We start from the raw sequence: 24,902 nt of genomic DNA on the forward strand, positions 1-24,902 counted from the left end.
TTACCTCATCCTTCCATTTTGCCTTTAAGGCCTTTCACACAGGACGGATACGCGATGATCCACCCCGGGAACCTCCTCTTGTTCAGCGGGGATCGCTCTTTGATCCCCGCTGAGCCGGCGAATGACAGGGCTGTGCAGGGACCGCCCTGTCAAATCTCCGCTCTCCCCTATGGGGGGGGGGGAAATCGGATGAACACAGACCGTCTGTCAGTGTTCATCCGATCACAAATGGAAAAATAGGGTTTTCCTGTCTGCAGAATCAGAGTCTTGGGGAACCGGGTGTCAGTGGATGTTCATCCACTGACACCCGCAATCTCATAGGGACCGGTGTATGTCCCTTTTTCATACATACACAGAGTGATGAAAAGCAGACATAGGGTCCGCCTGCGTGAAAGAGCCCCAAATGTCCTTTTTTCTTCTGAGAAATCCTCACTTCCTGTTCTGTCTGTAACTCCACACAGTAATGCAAGGCTTTCTCCCTGGTGTGGAGTGTCGTGCTAACCCCCCTCCCTTGGACTACTGGGGAGTCAGGACGCTCTTTACGGTGCAGAGAAAGGAGCTGTGTGTTAGTGGGCATCCTGACTCTGCTGTAGTCCAAGGGGGAGCACCACACCAGGAAGAAAGCCTTGCATTACTGTGTGGAGTTACAGACAGAAGAACAGGAAGTGAGGATTTCTCAGAAGAAATAAGGACATTTAAAAGCAAAAATGGAAGGAAGAGGCAAGTGAAGGAGGACTGCACTAAGGGAAAGGAAGCTATTTGGAAAAAAATAAAAAATTGTACCTTTACAACTCCTTTAAGGGCCAGTTCACACCAGACGCAGTTCCGTACAATTGTGTGCATTTTTTTTCTGCACTAAAAATGCATGCAGTGTTTTCCAATGGCTCCATTTCACACCATGCAGTCAGTATCCGATGCAGAAACTGACCGGAAACTGACTGCATGTGTGAACTAGAGCCATTGTAATACATGGAAAACACTGTGCATGCATTTTGTGCAGAAAAAGCACACGGAACTGCGTCTGGTGTGAACTGGCCCCAACAGTTTGGAACAGGCCAATGCAGACAGAAGACACCAAAACCCCATATGTATTACCTCAAAATAATCACACGCAAGCTGCATCAGTATAGCTTCTGTTGGCTTCCACTCAACTAGTGGGATGGCCATAAACAAGTGTTTTAGGCCTTTCACACGGGTGGCTGTTCTACCGCTGTTATAAAGCATGTTGTGTCATTTTAAGACTCCAGGCACACCGATCACTTGCAGCTGTACATTGCGATTAGCAGCGTTTACATGCAGAGGTGGTAGAACATTCTTGCCATTTCTGATGCACTCCGTTTTTTCCTCATTGCTGCTATCCAGAGGAGAAATCTCTCACACACACACACTGCAATTACCTGCGCTAAATTGGTCCTGGACACAGTCAAATTTTTTTTCAACTGCACAAAACCCCATGCAACGAAACCATTGCTAAATGCAGTGTGTGAATGGGGCCATAGGAATGTATTGTGCGAGTTCAGGTGTGGTAGATAACCACACCTATCCATCCGCCCGTGTGAAAGGGGCCTTACAAATGCAGCAAGAGGAAAGCAACTGCACAGGACTTGTACAGCAGACAGAAAGGATCTGCTTCTATAATTCTCCACCGTTTCATATTCTGTAGTGATAGAAATTACAATAGTAAGTGTTCACTGTATAATTTTGTAAAACATTTCAAAATAAAGAGGTATGCTTGTAATGCCAAAGTTGTTTATTGAAATGACCACAAAAAAAAAAAAAATTCTCAGCTGGAGCAGAGCCTCCATTGCCAACTTGTTCCATTTAACTGACCAGCAAACCAGGTTCACCTATAACATGGCTGCCTTTGGAGTAGCAAGGCGATTAGCTGGTTAACAGTCTTTCGTTGTGTCTCTAGCTCCGGCAATCAGTTCCATAATATCAGACTCCAATCAACTCCTGGGGAGAAGACAAAGAATTCAATTAACAGCTGTTTCTACACAATCTTACTGATTTACGAACCAAAAACATAGGCAACAGTTTTAGCAGACGCTAGAATTAAAAGAAAGCCAATTGTACAGCTTGGTCACCTATTGCACCCTGAACATGACTAGACATTCAATAATGCTTGGGCTTCCTCTTACTATGTATAAAGACTATTGACTGGCCACATTCTGCAGAAAAGCTGACTGTACCCTAGTGCCAGAGCAGGGGCAAATAAAGCTTTTAGAATATCAATTACCCCTTGCTGCAGAAATCCATCCTTTAAAGTGGAGTTCCACACAAAAATGGAACTTCTTTTTGGATTCCTCCTCCCCTCCGGTGTCACATTTGGCACCTTTCAGGGGGAGGGGGAGCAGATACTTGTGTAATACAGGTATTTGCTCCCACTTCCTGGCATAGCTCACCGCAGTGATCTACGGCACGTCCGGTGCCCAAGCCATACTCCCCTGCTGTCTTCTGGGAAAGACATAGGTCCCAGAAGATAGCAGGGACCAGAGAGGACGCGCAGCGCGACTCGTGCAGTAGGGAACCAGGAAGTGAAGCCACAAGACTTAATTTCCTGACTCCCTCAGAGGATGGCAGCCGAGAGCCAAGCAATTAATCGGCTTCCGACATCGCAGGTATCCTGGACAGGCAAGTGTCCATTTATTAAAAGTCAGCAGCTGCCATACTTGTACCTGCTGGCTTTTAATATTTTTATTTAGGTGGACCTCCGCTTTAAGTGTGCTGCCAATTCCAGGACAGTGGCACAGCCCCCCCACAGCAGTAATGGAGAAACTGTCTGTAAGGTTTCATTTTACAACATCTAGAAACATTGATATTAGAAGAGCCTCAGATAAAATCATATCAGCACCAGAGTGCTCAGATGAGGTGTCAGAAAGTTTAATGCATCATCATTGGCTCTCATTACAAAAAATCAATATAATTTACAAGATAAAACTATTACCTCTTTACAAACCACGACCAGCTTCATTCAGTCATTACAGACAACACTGGCTATGGTTCATACATACAGTGCCATACCAAAGCTTCATGTCATTAGCAGTCATACTGCTAATACAGTGTTAGCCTCAATATACAATACTGGTCTCCATTTACCATAAGTGGGCCCCAAAAAGAGCAGCTGCAGCAAGATTAGAGGTTTCCCAAGAAAAAATAAAATTACCAAGAGTGCTTTTACACTAAAAGCGCTCCAGCGGTGGCCAGTAAAGGGCCGCCATTTTTAGCAGCGCTTTACCGCCATTTTTTGCGGCGCTTTTAACCCGTTAGCGGCCGAAATTCATTTTTTCCCCGTATTTTTTTTTATTCCGTCTCCCTTGAAATAAACCTACCATTACAATTATAGACTGATCATTTGTCAGTGGGCAAACATACAAAATAAGGGGGGGAAATCAAATAAAACCCCCCCGTGCGTCAAAATCACTGAAGTGTGAATGGGGAACAAAGATACCACAGGTAGCTAGAATGTCCAATGATAAAATCAGTGGCGGCTGCCATCATTTAAACCATTTTCCTTTCCCTAGACTGTTACAGAGACAGACAGTGAGGGGTAGTCATCCCTCCAGGGACCGAGACAGGTTCTATATCCACTCTAGCCAAACAAGCATTTGGACAAAGTCCGACTAGAAGTTCAGCATAGTTCTAAAGATTTTGTTCAGACTGGGCATTTCTAGATAACCTGAGAGTCACCCACCCCCAAATATAGTAGCCATAGAACTAGCCAAGTATGCAGTAAAAAAACAAATGAAAAAGACATTTTAGATAACTGTTACAGTCAACACTTACCACGGTCTTCCAGATATCACCATGCAGAGATGGTCTATGAGATTGATGAATTTCCAAATATTTTTGCCCTGCAAGACGATAAACAAGCCATTTATACAACCCATTACTAGACCAGCACAATGGGATGCTTAACATTTGTTTGGCAGCTGCCTCAGCCCAATAAGAAAATCACGAAGCTGTTTAACAGTTTCATATGAGGTGTCAGAATTTCGGGAACATCATGGGCAACACCAAACATAAGATACAGGGGAACTAAACTCACCTGATCATGGAGGGTCCTAGTACTATGCATCTTCTGTTGTATTGCAATGTACCATGTCTTTGGTCAGACATGTTTTATCTGAAAAGAAAGCAATGAACAAAAGTTTAGCCAAATATTCATATCGACTGAATGGACAGGATCAATCGTCATGTTAAAGTAGAGTTGTGAACATTTTCTTGCTTTAATGCAGAAATGAAAGGCAAACCATTAAATTCCCAGCTGAAGTACGTGTGAACTGTCCTAAAGAACCAATAGATTCTTCCACCCCCATCAAGAGGTTGTATCCTGGCCGCAGTACCTGCCAATGTTGACCAATTGAGAATTTCCCCAACATGTCCCATCAGATGTCTATAACCAACATGTCCCATCAGATGTCTATAACCAACATGTCCCATCAGATGTCTATAACCAATGTATGGTCATTTATTTTGAAGTGACTTGGAACTTTATCAGTTTTATTTGGTTTTTGGTCTTCATTGCTTTCTTGTTCGAGTTTTAGGTTTAAACTTTTTCAGACAATGGAAAGCTAGTTACTAGAAGACTGGTGCAAAAATTGCACATGGCCTCTTTGTCCCAAGTAAGCTTGTTTGGCAGGAGTCATGCCCCAAAGAAGCTCCTGTACTTTTTTGGGTGTTGAGCAACAGCACAAAAATCTTAGAGCTTTGAAAATACTTCAAAACTGATGTGTGAATGGGGATGGCAACACACAGAATGTATCCAAAACAAAAAATGTATCCAATTAAGAAATCAGTGGTGGCTGTCATCACATCACTATTTTCCTCTCCCAAGACTGTTAGAGACATGCAGTGAGGGGTTGTCATCCCAGCAGGGACCCAGACAGGTTCTACATGCACTCTAGCCCAGTGTTTCTCAAATCCAGTCCCTCAAGGCGCCCCAACAGGTCATGTTTTCAGGATTTCCCTCAGATGAAATGGCTGAGGTAATTACTAAGGCAGTGAAACTGATCAAATCACCTGTGCAAAATAATGGAAAGCCTGAAAACATGACCCATTGGTGCGCCTTGAGGACTGGAGTTGAAAAACACTGCTCTAGCCAAACAAGCGTTTGGACAAAGTGCCACTAGAAGTTGAGCGTCTTTATAAAAAAATATTTTGGGCAGACTGAGAATTTTGCTATGACCCCTGGGAGTGTCCCCCTGCCAACCAAAATGCTGCAGCCATCCCACCAGCTTGCATCCTTCCACTCTAAGGTTCCAGACAGGGCTTGATGCTAAATAAGAGTAACCAACCAAGTATGTGCAGCAATACCAAAAAAATAAAATAAAAATAAAATTAAGAATTTAGATAACCGCTACAGACACCAACACTTACCACGGTCTTCCAGATATTGCAATGCAGAGATGGTTTGCGAGATGGATGTTGCAGTTACACGAAGTCTTCCAGATCTCACCATGCAGAGATTGATGCGTTTACACCAAATATTTTTGCCCTGCAAGATTAAACAAGCCATTTATAAAACCCATTTCTAGACCACCACAATGGGATGCTTAACATTTGTTTGGCAGCTGCCTCAGCCCAATAAGAAAATCATGAAGCTGTTTAACAGTTTCATATGAGGTGTCAGAATTTCGGGAACATCATGGGCAACACCAAACATAAGATACAGGGGAACTAAACTCACCTGATCATGGAGGGTCCCTGTAATGCAGAGGGTGTATAGTACCAAGTACCAGGTCTTTGGTCAGACATGTTTTATCTGATGAAGAAATCAATGAAGAAAAGGTTTAGCAACTGAATCGTTAGAAAAAAAAAAAAAAAGGCCATATTAAAGTAGAGTTGGGAACATTGTTGCTGTAATGCAGAAGTAAATGCAAACCATTCAATTCACAGCTGATGTATACCATGTACTGTCCTACAGAACCTAGAACTAACAGATTCTTTCATCCACACATGTGGTTGGAGAAATCCTCCCCCACCAAGACATTGTCGCAGTACCTGCCAAATGTTGACAGATTGAGAATTTTTACCAACATGTCCCTTCAACAGAGGTCTTTAAAAAAAAAAAAAAAAGAAGTAAAAAACATTGATCAGTGTATGGTCATCATTTTGAAGTGACATAGGACTGTCTTTATTCCTGGTGACTGAACAAAAAACGGAGGGAACAGATTTTGGAAATCAGTTTTATTTGGTTTTTGGTCTTTAATTGCTTTCTTGTAAGCATTTTAGGCTTAAGCTTTTTTTCAGATAATGGAAAGCCATTTACTAGAAAACTGGTGCAAAAAAAATAAAATAAAAAGCAAATTGCTGCCAAACAAGTGTACTGGGACCAAAAAGGCAATCATGTCCTAAAGAAGCTTCTGTACTTTCTGGGCGTTGAGCAATAGCACGAAAAATATACAGATTTTGGAAATGCTTCAAAACCACTGAAGTGTGAATGGGGGACAAAGATGCCACAGGAAGCCAGACCAACAAGAAATATCAGTGGTGGCTGCCATCACTTCAATTACCATTTTCCTCTCCCTAGATTGTTACAGACAGGCAGTGAGGGGTAGTCGTCCCAGCAGGGACCGAGACAGGTTCTATAGCCACTCCGTCCAAACACTTGTTTGGCTAAAGTCCCACTAGAAGTTGAGCATCTTTCTAAAAAAGATTTGTGCAGACTGAGCATTTTGAGACGACTCCTTGGAGTCATAACACCCTAAAGTCCACCCCACCAGCTTACAGACAGGGCTTGATGCTAAAGAATAGAGTAACTAGCCAAGTATGGGCAGTACAACCAAAAATAAAGTGATTAAGAATTTAGACAACCACTACAGACACCAACACTTACCACGGTCTTCCAGGTATAGCGCCATGCAGAAATGGTTTACAAGATGGATGTTGCATTTACACTACAGTCTTCCAGAACGCACCATGCAGAGATTCGTCTATGAGATTGATGCATTTACACCAAATCTTTGCCCTGCAAGATAAAACAAGCCATTTACACAACCCATTACTAGACCACCACAATGGGATGCTTACTATTTCTTTGGCAGTTGCCTCAGCCCAATAAGAATATCATGAAGCCGTTTTTAACAGTTTCATATGAGGTGTCAGAATTTCAGGTACATCATAGGCAACACCAAACATAAGATACAGAGGAACTAAACTCACCTGATCATGGAGGGTCCTTGTAATGCAGAGGCTGCATTGTACAAAGTACCAGGTCTCTGGTCAGACATGTTTTAGCTGAAAAGCAAGCAATGAAGAAAAGGTTTAACGACTGAATCGTTGGGAAGAAATTTTTTTGTTTTTCAATTGCCATATTAAAGTAGAGTTGTGAACATTGTTGCTTTAATGCAGAAGTAAATGAAAACCATTCAATTCACAGCTTATTATGTATCCATGCACTGTCCCTACAGAACCTAGAACCAACAGATTCTCCCATCCACACATGCGGTTGGAGGAATCCTTCCCCACCAAGACATTGTTGCAGTTCCTGCCAATGTTGGATGGAGAATTTTCCCAACATGTCCCTTCAACACATTTAAGCTAAATGTCCCTTCAATGCATGCAAGCTACTTGGAACTTACACTGATTGTCTTTACTCCTGGTGACTGAACAAAAGAGGGAACAGATTGGGGAAATTGAACGATCAGTTTTATTTGGTTTTTGGTCTTCAACCGCTTTCTTGTATGCATTTTAGTCTAAGAAATCCAGCCTGAGCTTCTCCTACGAGTCACAGGAGTGCAATTTGTTTTGCACTCCTGTGACCCGTTTTCAACAGAGAGCGGTCTAAAGTCCGCTTTCTGCCGATGTCACTGCCATCAGTCATCCCGACTTCCAAGTTGGGATCTACCAGCTGCCATGATTGATAGCAGTCTCAGCTAGCTGCTCCCCACCCCAGCACTCCAATGAGCACAGAGAAGTATAGCAGAAGCGATGCCGACAGTCACCATTGCTCTTGCTTGGGGAGGTGTGGGGTCCGAGCCAGTGGCTCGGTTTTCAGTGCAGACGCCAGGGGACAGATGCAGCATCAGAGCTGTATTCACCCAAATATAACAAAAAAAAAAAAAAAACACACACCATACTATTTAGGTACTTATATATGCAGCCCTTTACATTCATATCGGTCCCTACCCTCAAGGAGCTTACAATCTAAGGTCCCCAACTCGCATTCATATACTAGGGGCAATTTTTATTTTAGACAGAAGCCAATTAACCCATCAGCATGTCTTTGGAGGGTGGGAGGAAACCCACGCAGGCACAGGGAGAACATGCAAACTCCAAGCAGGTAGTGTCATGCTTGGGATTCGAACCAGTGACAATTTTTACTGCTAGACGAGAGTGCTACCCACTACACCACTGTGCCGCCCATACTACTTTTCAAGCTTCCCCCCCCCAGACAACAGAAAGCTAGTTACTAGAAGACTGTTGCAAAAATTGCACATTGCTGCCAAAAAGCAATCATGTCCCAAAGAAGCTTCTGTACTTTCTGGGCGTTGAGCAACAGCACATTACAGAATGGAAATGTACAGCTTTTGGAAGCAATTCCAAACCACTGAAGTGTGAATGGGGGACAAAGATGCCACAGGTAGCTAGAATGTACCCAAAACAAAATTAAGCAACCATGTGCAGTAAAAAAAACAAAAATTAAGCGATTAAGAATTAAGATTACTGCTACAGTCACCAACACTTACCACGGTCTTCCAGCTATATCGCCATGCAGAGATGGTGTTGCATTTACACTCCAGTCTTCCTTCCAGATATCTCCATGCAGAGATGCGTCTATGAGATTGATGTGTTCACACCAAATATTTTTGCCCTTCAAGACAATAAAACAAGCCATTAATACAACCCATTACTAGTCCACCATGATGGAATGTAACATTTTTATTTGGCAGCTGCCTCAGCCCAATAAGAAAATCACGAAGCTGTTTAACAGTTTCATATGAGGTGTCAGAATTTCGGGTACATCATGGGCAACACCAAACATAAGATACAGGGGAACTAAACTCACCTGATCATGGAGGGTCCTTTGAAATGCCATAGAGAGCGTGCATAGTACCAAGTACCGGGTCAGACATGTTTTATCTGAAAAGAAAGCAATGAAGAAAGTTTAATTGACTGAATGGTAAAAAAAAAAAAAAAAAAAAAAAAAGCCTCATTTACACTTGTCATGTTAAAGTACATTTGTGAACATTTTGTTGCTGTAATGTAGAAGTAAATGCAAACCATTCAATTCACAGCTGATGTATGTACCGTCCTACAGAACCCAGAGCCAACAGATTCTTCTATCCACACGTGTTTGGAGGAATCCAACCTCGCCAAGACAATGTACCCTGGCTGCAGTTCCTGCCAATGTTGACCACTGGAGAACTTTCCCAACATGTCACTTCAACAGAAAAAAAAACCTTGCGATCAGCGTATGGTCATTTTTAAAGGGACTTGGAACTTACACATGACTGTCTTCACTCCTAGTGACTGAACAGAAAGGAGGCGATGCAAAGGGAAGACAAATGTGTACAAAATGGAAGGCATCAAGTTAGAGCTGCACGATTGTGGCCAAAATGAGAATCAGATTTTTTGCTTAGAATGAAGATCACGATTCTCACGGCGTAAAATTTTACATTTATATAAAGAAATAAAATAAAAGGCTAACTTTACTGGCTAATTTTTTTTTTTTTTATTCATTTAAGTAATTTTTTCCAAAAAAATTGCATTTCAAAAGACTGCTGCGCAAATACAGCGCAACATAAAATATTGCAACAACTGCCATTTTATTCTCTAGGGTCTCTACTAAAAAATAATGTTTGGGGGTTCTAAGTAATTTCCTAGCAAAAAAAAAAAAAAAAAAAAAACACGATTTTAACTTGAAGAGCTGTCAGAAAAAGGTTTGGTGTTGAAGTGGTTAAAGTTTCTAATTTACATACAGAAGAAGTTTATTCCTTTGATGCAAGTCAATGTGATTCAATGTTTAGACTTAACTTTCCACTGATAAAGAATGTTTTCAAAACTTGGCAGGCTGCCCAGACTTTGACTTTTGGCTGAGAGCAGACAGGAAATTCTTTGCATACCAAAGTGCAGAGAGAAAATTATTTTCATGCCAAAGATGTGAAACCCTGTGTCAAGAATTGCAACGGGAAAAAGATCGCGATAACGATTGACATTAATCGCGCAGCTCTACATCAAGTCAAACTTGTTGCTTTGCTACCGGAATGCTGTACAGCCAAGCGACATCCCACCATCTCCACAAGTTTCCTAGGAGGTCTCCAATATATTGAAGCTTGCCCAATATATACTGTACATTGGGCAAGCTCCTCATTGAATGTTAACCCGGCAAGAGGCAACTCTGCAGGAGGTTATCCAGCCATAGATTGAAATTCTAACAAATTTGTAGTTTTTAACTAGTGACAAGAAAATTTGAAGGCGCAGGATGAAAAAAACAAATGAATTTCTAAGGCTGGCTAGAGATTATGCAATTTTCTTTCCTTTAACCAGTCAGTGCCGATAAGGTAATGCTTCCCACTATGCAAGTGCTCTGACAGTGGGTGGTTTCTCAGCCATCAGAAAACAGTGGTGTAGTGGGTAGCACTTTCCCCTAGTGGCAAAGGGTCGCTGGTTCAAATCCCGACCATGACACCATCTGCCTGGAATGTGCATATTCTTCCTGTGTCTGCATGGGTTTCCTCCCACACGCCAAAGACACGCTGGTAGGTTAATCAGATCCTATCTATATTGACCCTAGTATAAGTTAGAACCTTAGGGCCAGATTCACAGACGAGATACACCGGAGTATCAACTGATACTGCAGCGTATTTTCAAATTTGCCGCGTCGTATCTTAATTTGTGATTCACAAACAAGATACGACGGCTTTTGGCTAAGATCCGACAGGCTTACGGCTTCGTACGCCTTCGGATCTTAGGCTGCAATTATTTGGCCGCCGCTGGGTGGAGTTTGCGTCGTTTTCCTGCGTCGGGTATGCAAATGAGCTTTTACGGCGATCCACGAAGGTTTTCACGTTCATCAAGTTGTCGCTAGTCATTTTTTCCCGTCGCAAAGTTAAGCCTGTTTTTACATGGCATAACTTTAGACGAGCCATGTTAAAGTATGGCCATCGTTCCCGCGTCGAATTTAAAAAAAAAACATTTTTATTGCGCAAGACGTCCGGGAATATGAAAGTACGTTAAGCACGTCGCCTTTCAAAAAAAAAAGACGTCACTTCGCGCAAAGCACGGCGGGAATTTCAAAACGGAGCATGCGCAGTACGTCCGGCACAGAAGCGCGCCTAATTTAAAAGGTACACCGCCGTAAGTTTACAGGCAAGTGCTTTGTGAATCAGGCACTTACGCTGAAAACTTGCGGCGGTGTAACGTAAACGGGATACGTTGTGGCACAGGTACGTGAATCTGGCCCTTAGATTGTAAGCTCCTTGAGGGGGGGAGGGACTGATGTGAATGTACAATATACATGTAAGGCGCTGCATAAATTGACAGCGCTATACAAGTACCTAAAATAAATAGGCAGCCCGAAAAATGCATGGGAGCTCACAGGAATCTGCACAACGCATTGATCCTGCCCTCACGCCACATGCATTTGTAAACCGCAAAAAAAAAAAAAAAAAAAAAAACAAAGTACTCCAATGAGCTGAAGTTGCACCATCGCAGTGCCTTGATGTGCAGAAAGTGCGGCATTGCCCCACACTGGGGTGCAACGCCAACATGAGGGCCTTTCATCCTGATAGCAGCTGGATGCGATTTTTAAACGCAGAGACAGCCCAAAAATCAAGGCAATCCTATGGGCAGAACTCACATTGCAAAAAATGTGGAGCATGCAGCATTTTCCCCCCCACACCACAAACGCACTTCAAAGCATCCCGCAGCACATCACTCCCCTTTTAGCGCCACTTCACACCACATGCAGTCCTGTGCGTTCTCTTTTTTTGCATCAAACGTGCATGGAAAGTTATATGGTTACCAAGCAGAAAAAAATAAGGTAGAACATGCGCCATTTTATCCTGGACTGTACTGGAATGTGGTAAAATGCATCAAAATTGCACCAGAATGCATCAAAGACGCACCAGAACACAGTAGGGGGGGAAACCACAAGAAATGCATGCAGAAAAGCAACAGAATGCATAAAAAAAAAAAAACACATCTGGAACAAATCTTGAGTGCGTTTTGCAGGGTGAACCGGAAAGCCAAGCCCAAAAACGTAGAAAAACGCACATTAAACGCATATAATAAATGTAGTCAGACATGCGCAGTTGCGGTGAGAACGGGCCCTGAACATACACGTGACGTGTACATGCAATTTAGGGAAAAAAAAATAAAAAAAACGAATAAATAGGCATGTTCGGTGTACGGCACGCAAACACCGAGCTGGAGGTGTGACTCCCCGGCACACAGCAGCCTGTCCTCCCGCCAGCAGCACGCTATCTTATCACTGGGGCCATAAACCGCCATAAACATTTACCTGCAGAGATAGTCACACACAGAAAGACCTGGCACGCTGCCTCCGCTAACTATATAGCCCCCGAATGCAGCGTGCCCATTGGACGTCTGAGTCACATGCCACCAATGCAGCCAATAGCGAGTCACGTTCCACCAATGCAGCCAATGGGCGCTCTTTCTCACGCCCTCCCAGGCAAAGGCTCGCTCTGGAACAGGCCTCGCCCCCTCAATGGATTCCGCCAGCGGCTAGAGGGCGCTCTGAGACGCACGGTATTGCGAGGTTACAGGGGAGGGGGGCGCGCACGCCGGGCGGCGGTAGCGCGCTTCCCAGAATGCCTCGCGCGGTGGGAATTCCCGGAATGTGGCTGTGAGGGGGGGAGGGGCCAGTCAGCTGCTGTGTGAGGAGGGGGGAAAGCCGGAAAACATGGCGGCGGACTGGTGAGTGTATCATGGAGAGAAACGGGAGAGGGGGAGGGGAGACTTACTTCGGTGGCTGCAGCGGAGGACAGGCCTGTGGCCCGTGTCAGAGTGCTGGAGACAGACATAGAGATGGGGGGGGGGCTTGTAAAGAGGAACTCCTCACACGTTACTGATCAGCTGGGCTGACATGCAGCTAATAGGAGTGCTGGGATCTGTCTGTATACTATCTCCCCTCAGAGGTGATGGGGCTGATGTGGGGTCTCCTTGCCTGGATAGCAGGGGCTGATATCCTAATAGTAATAATAAGACTCACCCACAGAGATGTCCCATATTGCAGCTCTCTGGGCCTTACCTGTGGCGGCTGCATTCGTTTTCTTTATTTCAGGCTTTTTGTTTCCTTTATTTCACCTGCTTCCTGTCGTAGAATGTCCCACTTCCTGTCGTAGGGTGTCCCACTTCCTGTCGTAGGGCGTCCCACTTCCTGTCGTAGGGTGTCCCACTTCCTGTCGTAGGGTGTCCCAATTCCCTGTCGTAGAATGTCCCACTTCCTGTCGTAGAATGTCCCACTTCCTGTCGTAGGGTGTCCCACTTCCCTGTCGTAGAGTGTCCCACTTCCCTGTCGTAGGGTGTCCCACTTCCTGTCGTAGGGTGTCCCACTTCCTGTCGTAGGGTGTCCCACTTCCTGTCGTAGAGTGTCCCTCTTTCCTGTCGTAGAGTGTCCCTCTTTCCTGTCGTAGAGTGTCCCACTTCCCTGTCGTAGAGTGTCCCACTTCCCTGTCGTAGGGTGTCCCACTTCCTGTCGTAGGGTGTCCCACTTCCTGTCGTAGAATGTCCCACTTCCTGTCGTAGAGTGTCCCTCTTTCCTGTCGTAGAGTGTCCCTCTTTCCTGTCGTAGGGTGTCCCACTTCCCTGTCGTAGGGTGTCCCACTTCCCTGTCGTAGAACGTCCCACTTCCCTGTCGTAGGGTGTCCCACTTCCCTGTCGTAGAACGTCCCACTTCCCTGTCGTAGAACGTCCCACTTCCCTGTCGTAGGGTGTCCCTCTTTCCTGTCGTAGGGTGTCCCACTTCCCTGTCGTAGGGTGTCCCACTTCCTGTCGTAGAATGTCCCACTTCCTGTCGTAGAATGTCCCACTTCCCTGTCGTAGAATGTCCCACTTCCCTGTCGTAGAATGTCCCACTTCCCTGTCGTAGAATGTCCCACTTCCCTGTCGTAGAATGTCCCACTTCCCTGTCGTAGAATGTCCCACTTCCCTGTCGTAGAATGTCCCACTTCCCTGTCGTAGAATGTCCCACTTCCCTGTCGTAGAATGTCCCACTTCCCTGTCGTAGGGCGTCCCACTTCCCTGTCGTAGGGCGTCCCACTTCCCTGTCGTAGGGCGTCCCACTTCCCTGTCGTAGGGCGTCCCACTTCCCTGTCGTAGGGCGTCCCACTTCCCTGTCGTAGAATGTCCCACTTCCCTGTCGTAGAGTGTCCCACTTCCCTGTCGTAGGGCGTCCCACTTCCCTGTCGTAGGGCGTTCCACTTCCCTGTCGTAGGCGTTCCACTTCCCTGTCGTAGAGTGTCCCACTTTCCTGTCGTAGAGCGTCCCACTTCCCTGTCGTAGAACGTCCCACTTCCCTGTCGTAGAACGTCCCACTTCCCTGTCGTAGAACGTCCCACTTCCCTGTCGTAGAACGTCCCACTTCCCTGTCGTAGAACGTCCCACTTCCCTGTCGTAGAACGTCCCACTTCCCTGTCGTAGAACGTCCCACTTCCCTGTCGTAGAACGTCCCACTTCCCTGTCGTAGGGCGTCCCACTTCCCTGTCGTAGAGTGTCCTGTAGGGGTGCAGACTGGCGCTGATTGACGCTGATCACTCCACAGAGAGCCAGAACGGGGATCTGTCATTGTAAACAAACCGATCCCAGTTCTGACAGGGAGAGTACAGAGTGATGGTCTAGTGATTAGGTCTAGTGATTAGGTCTAGTGATTAGGAACAGTGATCTCTACGCCCAGCCAGTCCCCTCCCCCCCACAGTTAGAAATACCTCCCAGGGAACACATTTAACCCCTTGATCGCCCCCCCCCCCAGTGTTAATCCCTTTCCCGCCAGTGTCATTAGTACAGTAATCAGTGCATTTTTATAGCACTGATCACTGTATAAATGTCACTGGTTCCAAAAAAATTGTCCAATGTGTCCGCCGCAATCCCACAAAAAAAAATCGCTGAACTTTGCGAACTTTTGCCACATTTCAGGCTTCAAACATAAAGATATAAAACTGTAATTTTTCTTGAAGAAACAACAACAAGTGGGACACAATCATGAAGTGGAACGAAATTTATTGGATATTTCAAACTTAAAAAAAAAATAAAAAACTGAAAAATTGGACGTGCAAAATGATTCAGCCCCCTTACTTTCAGTGCAGCAAACTCTCTCCAGAAGTTCAGTGTGGATCTCTGAATGATCCAATGTTGACCTAAATGACTAATGATGATAAATAGAATCCACCTGTGTGTAATCAAGTCTCCGTATAAATGCACCTGCACTGTGATAGTCTCAGAGGTCCGTTTTAAAGTGCAGAGAGCATCATGAAGAACAAGGAACACACCAGGCAGGTCCGAGATACTGGTGTGGAGAAGTTTAAAGCCGGATTTGGATACAAAAAGATTTCCCAAGCTTTAAACATCCCAAGGAGCACTGTGCAAGTGATAATATTGAAATGGAAGGAGTATCAGACCACTGCAAATCTATGAAGACCTGGCCGTCCCTCTAAACTTTCAGCTCATACAAGGAGAAGACTGATCAGAGATGCAGCCAAGAGGCCCATGATCACTCTGGATGAACTGCAGAGATCTACAGCTGAGGTGGGAGACTCTGTCCATAGGACAACAATCAGTCTTATACTGCACAAATCTGGCCTTTATGGAAGAGTGGCAAGAAGAAAGCCATTTCTTAAAGATATCCATAAAAAGTGTCATTTAAAGTTTGCCACAAGCCACCTGGGAGACACACCAAACATGTGGAAGAAGGTGCTCTGGTCAGATGAAACCAAAATCCAACTTTTTGGCAACAATGCAAAACGTTATGTTTGGCGTAAAAGCAACACAGCTCATCACCCTGAACACACCATCCCCACTGTGAAACATGGTGGTGGCAGCATCATGGTTTGGGCCTGCTTTTCTTCAGCAGGGACAGGAAGATGGTTAAAATTGATGGGAAGATGGATGGAGCCAAATACAGGACCATTCTGGAAGAAAACCTGATGGAGTCTGCAATAGACCTGAGACGGAGATTTGTCTTCCAACAAGACAATGATCCAAAACATAAAGCAAAATCTACAATGGAATGGTTCACAAATAAACATATCCAGGTGTTAGAATGGCCAAGTCAAAGTCCAGACCTGAATCCAATCGAGAATCTGTGGAAAGAACTGAAAACTGCTGTTCACAATCGCTCTCCATCCAACCTCACTGAGCTCGAGCGGTTTTGCAAGGAGGAATGGGCAAAAATGTCAGTCTCTCGATGTGCAAAACTGATAGAGACATACCCCAAGCGACTTACAGCTGTAATCGCAGCAAAAGGTGGCGCTACAAAGTATTAACTTAAGGGGGCTGATTAATTTTGCACGACCAATTCTTCAGTTTTTTATTTGTTAAAAAAGTTTGAAATATCCAATAAATCTCGTCCCACTTGTTGATTCTTCAAAAAAAATTACAGTTTTATATCTTTATGTTTGAAGCCTGAAATGTGGCAAAAGGTCGCAAAGTTCAAGGGGGCCAAATACTTTCGCAAGGCACTGTATATAGTGAAAGTATAAAAATATAGAATCTTGCAATTCTATACTAAAAAATATGACGTGTAAACACGGTAATGTGGTGTACTACATCTTAAAAAGACGCAATCGTGACCTATAAATTAACAGGCATATGGTAAAGTGAAACACTTAACAGTGAAAGTGTGTAAACGCAATATAATATATATCTAGGATTCAAGAAACGCCCAGAATAATATAAATTTGAGCAATGTAAAAATGGGAACAACACAAAAAAAAGTGCAAGACATGGGATGTGGAAATCCACACTGAAATAAATAAAGATGAACTCCAGGGTTCTGTGACAACCATCACTCTAAAGTTCGTCCAAATTGGAAGAGAACAGTCCCAGGTCAACACACTATGATCAATACTAAACATAGGTTTTTGAAAAGCCTATGGCGTGTGTAACACACCCAAAAAACTCCACCCGGTGTAGAAAAAATGTTCACACACATAAAGAGTGTTCACAAAAACGTGCAGACGGGTGCAACGTCAAGTGGTCCTCCTGTGAAGAGGGACCCAAACCCTGATCCCCCGGGGCGTTAGGCTCCAGACAGGGACTGAGGTACTGTGGTCCGAGCAACCGAAGCCAACACGGACCCAACTTCCTCGGAGGGGACTGCCGAAGCAGAACCCTCCCAGTACTAGGTGGGGCTCCCCTGAAAGGAAACCCCATGAGAGCAGGCGAACTAAGCCAGAAGGCCATGTCCACCCACTCCCAAGACGTTCAGGGCTGGCCCGAGGACCGGCACCCTAATAGTCACACAGTGAACAAAACGTGCACAAACAAAAAAAGACAAAAAGTGACAAACATAGGCTATAAATAAAAGAAAGTGGGGGAAAGGGATAGTGAAGAGGAGAGTGAAAGAAGTGGTCATTATGTTCAACAATGACCAGGCCCTCCGGCCAGGAATAAAAAATTCCTCCGGTCCTAGCCAAAAGGCCCGGCCCAGGAGGCAGGTGCTAAAAAAAGCGTGTATCTGGTGCAGTGACCGTGGTATCCTTAACTCAATGTGTCCCTCACACACAGTGATCTTCAGATACCCCTGGACTGCCACTCCAGGGGCACATGCACCATAGGCTTTTCGTTCCATATCCGACCCCCCGACCGGCCAGTGCGGCCCTCCACCCCTGCCAGCTAGAGAGCCCTTCAAGGTTTTCTTAGGGAGAACTGCCGCTCAGGTAGCAGCCTCCGCCAATACTAGCCCCTCCAGACCCTCCGTCAATCCGGTGGATTTGCATGGTCCTACCCCGTCTTATCCCAGGGCATTACCAGCTCCTCCAACCGGATCGCTGACAGAGATGGCACTTACACCAGCCAGAGGGCAAGACTAGAACTCGGCAAAAAGACCAGACCAGTGCAGCACCCATCCTCACCAGAGCACCCTTCCAGATGGCTCAGACTCGACCATGGGCCGGCCCCCAGTATCTGTCGGGCAGCACGGCGTAGTCCCTGCTGAAACCATCCTTCCAGGTGCAATGACGTCATTGGATTGCATCCACCCTCCCCATGTAGGTCTGCTGATCCAAGTTATTAACCCCAAATTTGACCGCACCACCCATGCCACCACTTTTCTGTCTCTAGCCTCTCTACCCCGTCGCTCCCTTGCACCTAAAACTACCCCACTCATCTTTACTATCCACTTCACCCCCCCAGCACTGATTACCCCCCCCCCCCCCCTCCACACCCAATCCGACCCCCTGCCTCTGCAGCTACCATCATTATCCGGCAGCCTTCCTATCCACTCCTGCCGGCTTCAGGGGCTGTATGGGGCTTGGAGGGGATCCAGATCACCTTTCAGAAGCCCTTGCTAGGCGGTGAGGAGGCGATATGTTGGTGGGATGAGTTGATGGTATTTTCTATTATCCCTTGCTGATTTTCAATGTGAGTGAAGTAAACTTGCAGTCTGCATTTTCTAATATGCTGACTTGATTGTTGCTGTTTTGCTCTTCTCCAAACTTTTTTTTTTTTGCAGCTTCCTCACATTTCCAGCCAGGGGGCAGCATTTCACCAACAATTAAATGTTTCATACTTCTAAAATAGCTGTAAACCCCAACGAGATGACCTTGTTTGCCAAAGCATTGTGTATCATACACAACTGACACTTTTTCCTCTTAGGGCCAGTTCACACCACCATTTTTATAAAAATAGTGTAGCACCAATATTTAACATGTGCAATACAAATCTTTAAATCGGCAAAAATGGAATTTCTGCTTTTCCTGTTCCTCCTCCTCCCCTCCGGTGTCACATTTGGCACCTCTAAGGGAGGAGCAGATATCTGTTACCTGTCTAATCCGGGTATTTGCTCCCACTTCAGATTCCGTGGCTATCGACGCCATGTCCAGCACATCGGCACATGCAGGGGACAGGGGATATCTCCTAAACCGTACAGGTTTTGCTTTTTGCAGAGACACACTACAGTTCATTTACATTGTTTCCTATGTTTCAGCTGCTGCGTATTTGTAAAGGGCAAGGAGTTTTTTTAATGCACACCTGTGCTATTATGTTTTTTTGGTTCAATCTACTTCAATGGAGAAGCTGCAGAAAAGCATGTAATACGTTTTTGCGGCAATTTGTTTTTTTTTTAATCTACCCAACAACAAATTGTCCCAAAACATGCAAATCGCAGCAAAATTACATTTTTTTTTTAAGGTTATTAACCGATTAATCGAAAACAAAAATCGGGCAACTAATCGATTAATTATGAAAATAACCGTTAAGCGCAGCCCTAGATATTACAAGCACTGTGCTCTTGATTCAGACTATACTATATGGACAGTATTTGTATCTTTCATTGGTGCTAGGGTTGTCCCGATACCGATACTAGTATCGGGACCGATTCCGAGTATTTGCGGGAGTACTCGTACTCCCGCAAATACCCCCGATACCAAAATAGAATACTTCCCCCCCCCCCCCCCCCCCCCCCCCCGCCGCCGATCGAATCCCGGCGCTACACCGCATCCCGCCGCATCCCCGCTTGGGTAATACGGGCGGGGAACATTACAGCATTCATTTGAATAGCTGTAGTCTTTCCCACCGCGCCGCGTATAGACACTCCCCCTTGCTCGGGTGAACTGTCCAATCCCGAGCAAGGGGGAGTGTCTATACGCAGCGCGGCGCGAAAGACTACAGCTATTCAAAGCTGTAATGTTCCCCGCGCGTATTAACCAAGCGGGGATGCGGCAGCATGTACGGTAAGGGGGACATGGCTGCTTTTTTTGGGGGGGGGACATGGCTGGATATGGGGGGGACATGGCTGGATATGGGGGGGGACATGGTTGATATGGGGGGGGTCATGGCTGGATATGGGGGGGGTCATGGCTGGATATGGGGGGGGGTCATGGCTGGATATGGGGGGGGGGACATGGCTGGATATGGGGGGGGACATGGCTGATATGGGGGGGGGACATGGCTGCATATGGGGGGGGACATGGCTGGATATGGGGGGGGACATGGCTGGATATGGGGGGGGGGACATGGCTGGATAGGGGGGGGGACATGGCTGCATATGGGGGGACATGGCTGGATATAGGGGGGGACATGGCTGGATATAGGGGGGGGACATGGCTGGATATGGGGGGGGACATGGCTGCATATGGGGGGGGACATGGCTGCATATGGGGGGGACATGGCTGCATATGGGGGGGACATGGCTGCATATGGGGGGGACATGGCTGGATATGGGGGGGACATGGCTGGATATAGGGGGGACATGGCTGCATTTGTGGGGGGACATGGCTGCATTTGTGGGGGGACATGGCTGCATTTGTGGGGGGACATGGCTGCATCTGTGGGGGGACATGGCTGGATATGGGGGGGACATGGCTGGATATAGGGGGGACAGGGCTGCATTTGTGGGGGGACATGGCTGCATTTGGGGACACATTTAAAAAAAAGTATCGGTATTCAGGTATCGGCGAGTACTTGAGAAAAAGTATCGGTACTTGTACTCGGTCCTAAAAAAGTGGTATCGGGACAACCCTAATTGGTGCACATTGTTATTTTATTTTGGCCATATAGTGCTACACCTCTGTTGGGTTTTTGTTTATATCATTTTCAAGGTGCTGTGAACACTTTGTGTTAATAATTTTTTTCTTATATGTAGCGCAAGTCTTTTTTTTTTTTCTGTTCATAAGTTGCATTTTATACCTTGCACTGGCTCTGATGTATGTCAGTTGCATCTGTAAAACATCCATGTCTCCATGTCTTTTTAGTTTTTAGCATCATACATGTATGTGGTTTTACATGTTAAACCTCACTGATCAGAATAAAAGTTATAAACGGTTGCCCCTGGTAACTAGCTTTATTAGTATTTTGTATTACTTAAATTTTTTTTTTTTAAACCCTGCAAAAATGACACTTTTAATTTCATTGGTAAATGAAGCTACTGCAATCAGTTCTTATCGTCATTTCTAAGGGTTCCGGCATACGGCTGTTTATCCGCATACACTGCATTCCAGTGGCAAGGATCAGCTGATTCTAGTGTCTGAAATGACAGGTACATTTGCAAATAGCAGCAGCCGCTTAGCCTGTATGAAGTAATGACAGGCTGACAGCGGCCGTCCACATGTATCCGCACACCAGTTACCTGCTGTTAGCTACAGGTGTCTGAACCCGGCATGCGCCGTCCGTGAAAGTATGCCAGTGCGCATACTCCAAATTAACCCGCAAAAGCCCAATGCTTTCGACGTGAACGTAAATGACGCCCAGCCCTATTCGCGAACGACTTACGCAAATGACGTAAAACGTGAAAAATTTGACGCTGTTCCGGCGTCCATACCTAACATTGGTACGCCTCATAGAGCAGGGGTAACTTTACGCCGGAAGAAGCCTAACGTAAATAGCGTATCTGTACTGCGTCGGCCGGGCGTACGTTTGTGAATAGGCGTATCTAGCTGATTTACATATTTATAGGCGTAAATCAGCGTACACGCCCCTAGCGGCCAGCGTAAATATGCAGTTAAAGGGGAGTTCCAGCCAATTTGTATGTTTATTAAAAGTCAGCAGCTACAAAAAGCTGCGCCGTGTAATTGGCCAGGAGATCGCCTAGGACCTGTGACGTGTCCTAGGCGATCGCCTACAGCAGCCCCTTCCTATAGGCGATTAAGCTTAGTCGCCTACAGGAAGGAGGAAGTGGGACAGGAAGTCCCACTCTTCCTGAAGCCCTCACCCCCCCCCCCAAAAAAAATTACATGCCAAATGTGGCATGTAAGGGGGAGAGGAGTGGGTTAAGAGGAAGTTCCAAATTTGGGTGGAACTCATCTTTAAGATACGACGGCGTAGGAGACTTACGCTGGTCATATCTTAGAGAAATTTTGGCGTATCTGATTCTTTGAATCAGGCGCCAAGATACGACACCTCAGACTCGGAGATACGACGGCGTATCTGGAGATACGCCATTGTATCTCCTACGTGAATCCGGGGCCAGTATATATATCTATCTACCTTTGCTCCAACCTTAGGAGAAATCTATATTTTTTGTCCCGTGTAGCTGGTCGGAGGAAAACTCAGGTATGCGTTGGGTACACAAATCCCTGTCGCCTGTATCCGGAGACGCACACTGCGTTTATTGACCTGAGACGTGTGTGTTTGCTCTATGGTCTGTTCCAGATCAAGCAAGCCCAAAAGCTTGAATGTTTAATAATGCTGGCCCGGCTCCCAGGCTGCTGATTGGACAGAATAAGGGATTTTCCAGTTTCGTTAACTTGTCGCCCACTGCTGAGCATGCCTTTCTGTTTACATCACTCTCTCTTGACTCACGGTCAGCACACAGACTCGGGTCGGTGTTGTGAAATCCACTCAGTTGCAGAGAGTCGAGTTTCCTGGATACAGGGAGAGCTTGGGGCGAGCTCGGAGTCTTCCTGCGAGGTATGTGTGATCGGCCAGAGAGAGGATTCTATAGGGGTCTCTCCTCTGATCTCCAACAGACAATCTGGTTTTAGAGTCATTTGAGCGTTTGGCGCACTTCTGCTCTAATGGGACTGCATGGCGTGTAATACATCAGAGGCTGGCTGATGAATAGAGCTGCTTTCTGCCAGGAGGACTAGGAAGAGTGGAAGGAGAGAGCAGCTACTTTTATATAGAATTCTATGTTGTCATAGCAAGCTTGTTATTTCTTATCTGCATTGCCCGGTTATACCGTCTTATTTTACTGTCATGTGCAAACTGGTAACAATCATCTTACATTGGTCTGAGTGCCCAAGGGTAATGAAATAGTATTCGCTCTTATAAAACCTGGCAGGCGCTTACTATGTACCACATGGCGTGGGTCAGGCTATTTCAAGCGCCCTGACATTTTCATTTATTGCATGTAAGATCTGTTTGTGCTCAAACTGCACACACAGCCAAGACTTTTATATATATTTTTTTTTTAAGTATTTTATTAGGGCCGAAACAACTAATCGATTAATCGATTATGAAATTAATCGATTACAATTTTCATAATCGATTAATCGGCCAGTAACATAATGGGGTTAAAAAAAATAAAATTAGCCCTTTATGGTACAAAAAAAGCAAATCGCTACTGTAAATATTACTTTCACTGTCCCACAGTAGCGATTATTTGTGCTTTTTGTACTTATTTTTGTTTTTTTAACCCCATTATGTTACTAAACATCTCAGGCCTGGGTTACACCTCTGTTTTTTGGTGCTTTTTGCAGAAACACACTACAGTTCATTTACATGTTTTCCTATGGGACACGTTCACATCCATGATTTTTTTTTCAGCTGCTGCGTATTTATAAAGGGCAAGGACTTTTTAACGCGAAACGGTGCCATTTATTTTTGTTCAATATACTTCAATGGAAAAGCTGCAGAAAAGCATGTAATGTGTTTTTGCGGCAATTTGTGTTTTCCAATCTGCCCAACAACAAATTGGCCCAAAAAAATGTAAAAATGCACATCTTTTTTTTTTTTTTTAAGGCCATTGTCCGATTAATCAAAACAATAATCGGCCAACTAATCGATTATGAAAATAATCGTTAGTTGCAGCCCTAGATTTTATCAAATACAGAGACAAGAACGAATACAGTAGCATTATCCACAGTCAAGACTTAAGGTGGTATTAAACCTTACATGAAACATTTTATTATATCGCTGCTTACCAATTCTTAGATGTGGTGGCTGCATTCGTTTTCCTTTATTTTCAGCTGGTGATCCAGCCAGTAAGTCTGTTGCCCCCCCCCCCCCCCATCAGAACAAGCTCTCCTGCAGATGTAGCCATTGGAGGTTTGAGACAAGCCATTTACCACTGACAGGGGTGCTTACATGATCAGCTTTTATTTACTTACGTAAAAAAACTTTATCCCAAAAGGAACACAACAGTTTGCTGTAAGGTTAGGCTCACATTGATGCGGCGCGTTTTGAATGGGTTGCTGTGCCTCCTAAAACTCAGGGAAAAGGTCCCTGCACCATTTCTGGAATTGCAGTCTGCATAGGAACCGCAACTGCAGTTCAGTTCCCAGTGTGGGAGCCTTTTCTAGATTTATAGCCAGATTCAAGTAGCTTTACGCTGGCTTATCAGTAGATATGCCGACAAAAACTCTGAATCTACGCCGTCGCAAATTTAAGCGTATTCTGGAAACCAGATACGCTTAAATTGGGCTAAGATACGAGCGGCGTAAGTCTCCTACGCCGTCGTATCTTAGGGTGCAATATTTACGCTGGCCGCTAGGTGGCGCTTCCGTTGAGTTCGGCGTAGAATATGCAAAGGACTAGATACGCCGATTCACGAATGTATGTGCGCCCCTTGCAATTAGTTGCGCCGTTTACGTTAGAGATACGCCGGCGTAAAGATAAAGTTGCTCCCTAGGTGCCGCATCCCATGCAAGGTATGGACGTCGGAACAGGCCTATCTTTTTACGTTGTTTGCGTAAGTCGTACGCGAATAGGGCTGTGCGTAAATTACGTTCACGTCACAGGCATTGAGCCGACGTATCTTTGGGCGTAAATACGACGTGATACTGAGCATGCGCCGTTCGTTCGGCCATGCATCTACATGGGGTCAAGCCTCATTTAAATACAACATGCCCCCTACAGCCTACTTTGAAATACACGCGCTTACGCCGGCCCATTTACGCTACGCCGCCGTAACTTAGGAGGCAAGTGCTTTGTGAATATAGCACTTGCCTCTCTAAGTTGCGGCGGCGTAGCGTAAATACAGTACGCTACTCCAGTGCAAAGTAGATCGCCGTACCTGAATCTAGGCCTTAAAGTGGAGTTCCACCCTGAAAAAAAAATTACAG

The 24,902-nt window shown here is 45.3% G+C and overlaps 1 protein-coding gene, 1 long non-coding RNA gene and 5 other non-coding genes across 11 annotated transcripts in view; 1 reads left to right on the top strand and 6 right to left on the bottom strand.

Moving 5' to 3' along the window:
• Positions 1-1,729: 1,729 nt before the first annotated feature.
• Positions 1,730-12,561, bottom strand: LOC120943281. Of its 3 annotated transcripts, XR_005750281.1 has the most exons (11): positions 12,467-12,561; positions 9,011-9,084; positions 8,691-8,815; positions 7,165-7,239; positions 6,839-6,970; positions 5,690-5,764; positions 5,380-5,497; positions 4,049-4,126; positions 3,787-3,854; positions 2,948-2,968; positions 1,730-1,956 (listed from the first exon to the last, which is right to left on the bottom strand). It is a non-coding gene; the product is annotated as an uncharacterized LOC120943281 (long non-coding RNA). The 3 variants fall into 3 exon arrangements; XR_005750279.1 differs by lacking the exon at positions 2,948-2,968; XR_005750280.1 differs by lacking the exons at positions 2,948-2,968; positions 6,839-6,970; positions 7,165-7,239 and having other exon boundaries at positions 12,467-12,560.
• LOC120944575 lies at positions 2,828-2,903 on the bottom strand. Its single transcript, XR_005750437.1, has one exon. It is a non-coding gene; the product is annotated as a small nucleolar RNA SNORD60 (small nucleolar RNA).
• LOC120944578 lies at positions 3,933-4,013 on the bottom strand. The gene has a single exon (XR_005750440.1). It is a non-coding gene; the product is annotated as a small nucleolar RNA SNORD60 (small nucleolar RNA).
• On the bottom strand, positions 5,574-5,654 carry LOC120944576. The gene has a single exon (XR_005750438.1). It is a non-coding gene; the product is annotated as a small nucleolar RNA SNORD60 (small nucleolar RNA).
• Positions 7,047-7,129, bottom strand: LOC120944579. The gene has a single exon (XR_005750441.1). It is a non-coding gene; the product is annotated as a small nucleolar RNA SNORD60 (small nucleolar RNA).
• LOC120944577 lies at positions 8,895-8,975 on the bottom strand. The gene has a single exon (XR_005750439.1). It is a non-coding gene; the product is annotated as a small nucleolar RNA SNORD60 (small nucleolar RNA).
• Positions 12,562-12,814: 253 nt separating the features above from the next.
• Positions 12,815-24,902, top strand: part of TRAF7 (TNF receptor associated factor 7) — an 89,546-nt gene continuing 77,458 nt past the window's right edge. For 2 of the 3 annotated variants that reach the window (XM_040356492.1, XM_040356490.1), the window contains exon 1: positions 12,815-12,882. The gene's annotated coding sequence lies outside the window, so the exon portion shown is untranslated. Of the gene's footprint in view, positions 12,883-22,323; positions 22,528-24,902 lie in introns of those variants that run through there. The other variant, XM_040356491.1, reaches the window with a different exon arrangement.

The sequence above is a fragment of the Rana temporaria genome, chromosome 6, assembly GCF_905171775.1.
Source record: "Rana temporaria chromosome 6, aRanTem1.1, whole genome shotgun sequence".
NCBI classification, from domain to species: domain Eukaryota; kingdom Metazoa; phylum Chordata; class Amphibia; order Anura; family Ranidae; genus Rana; species Rana temporaria.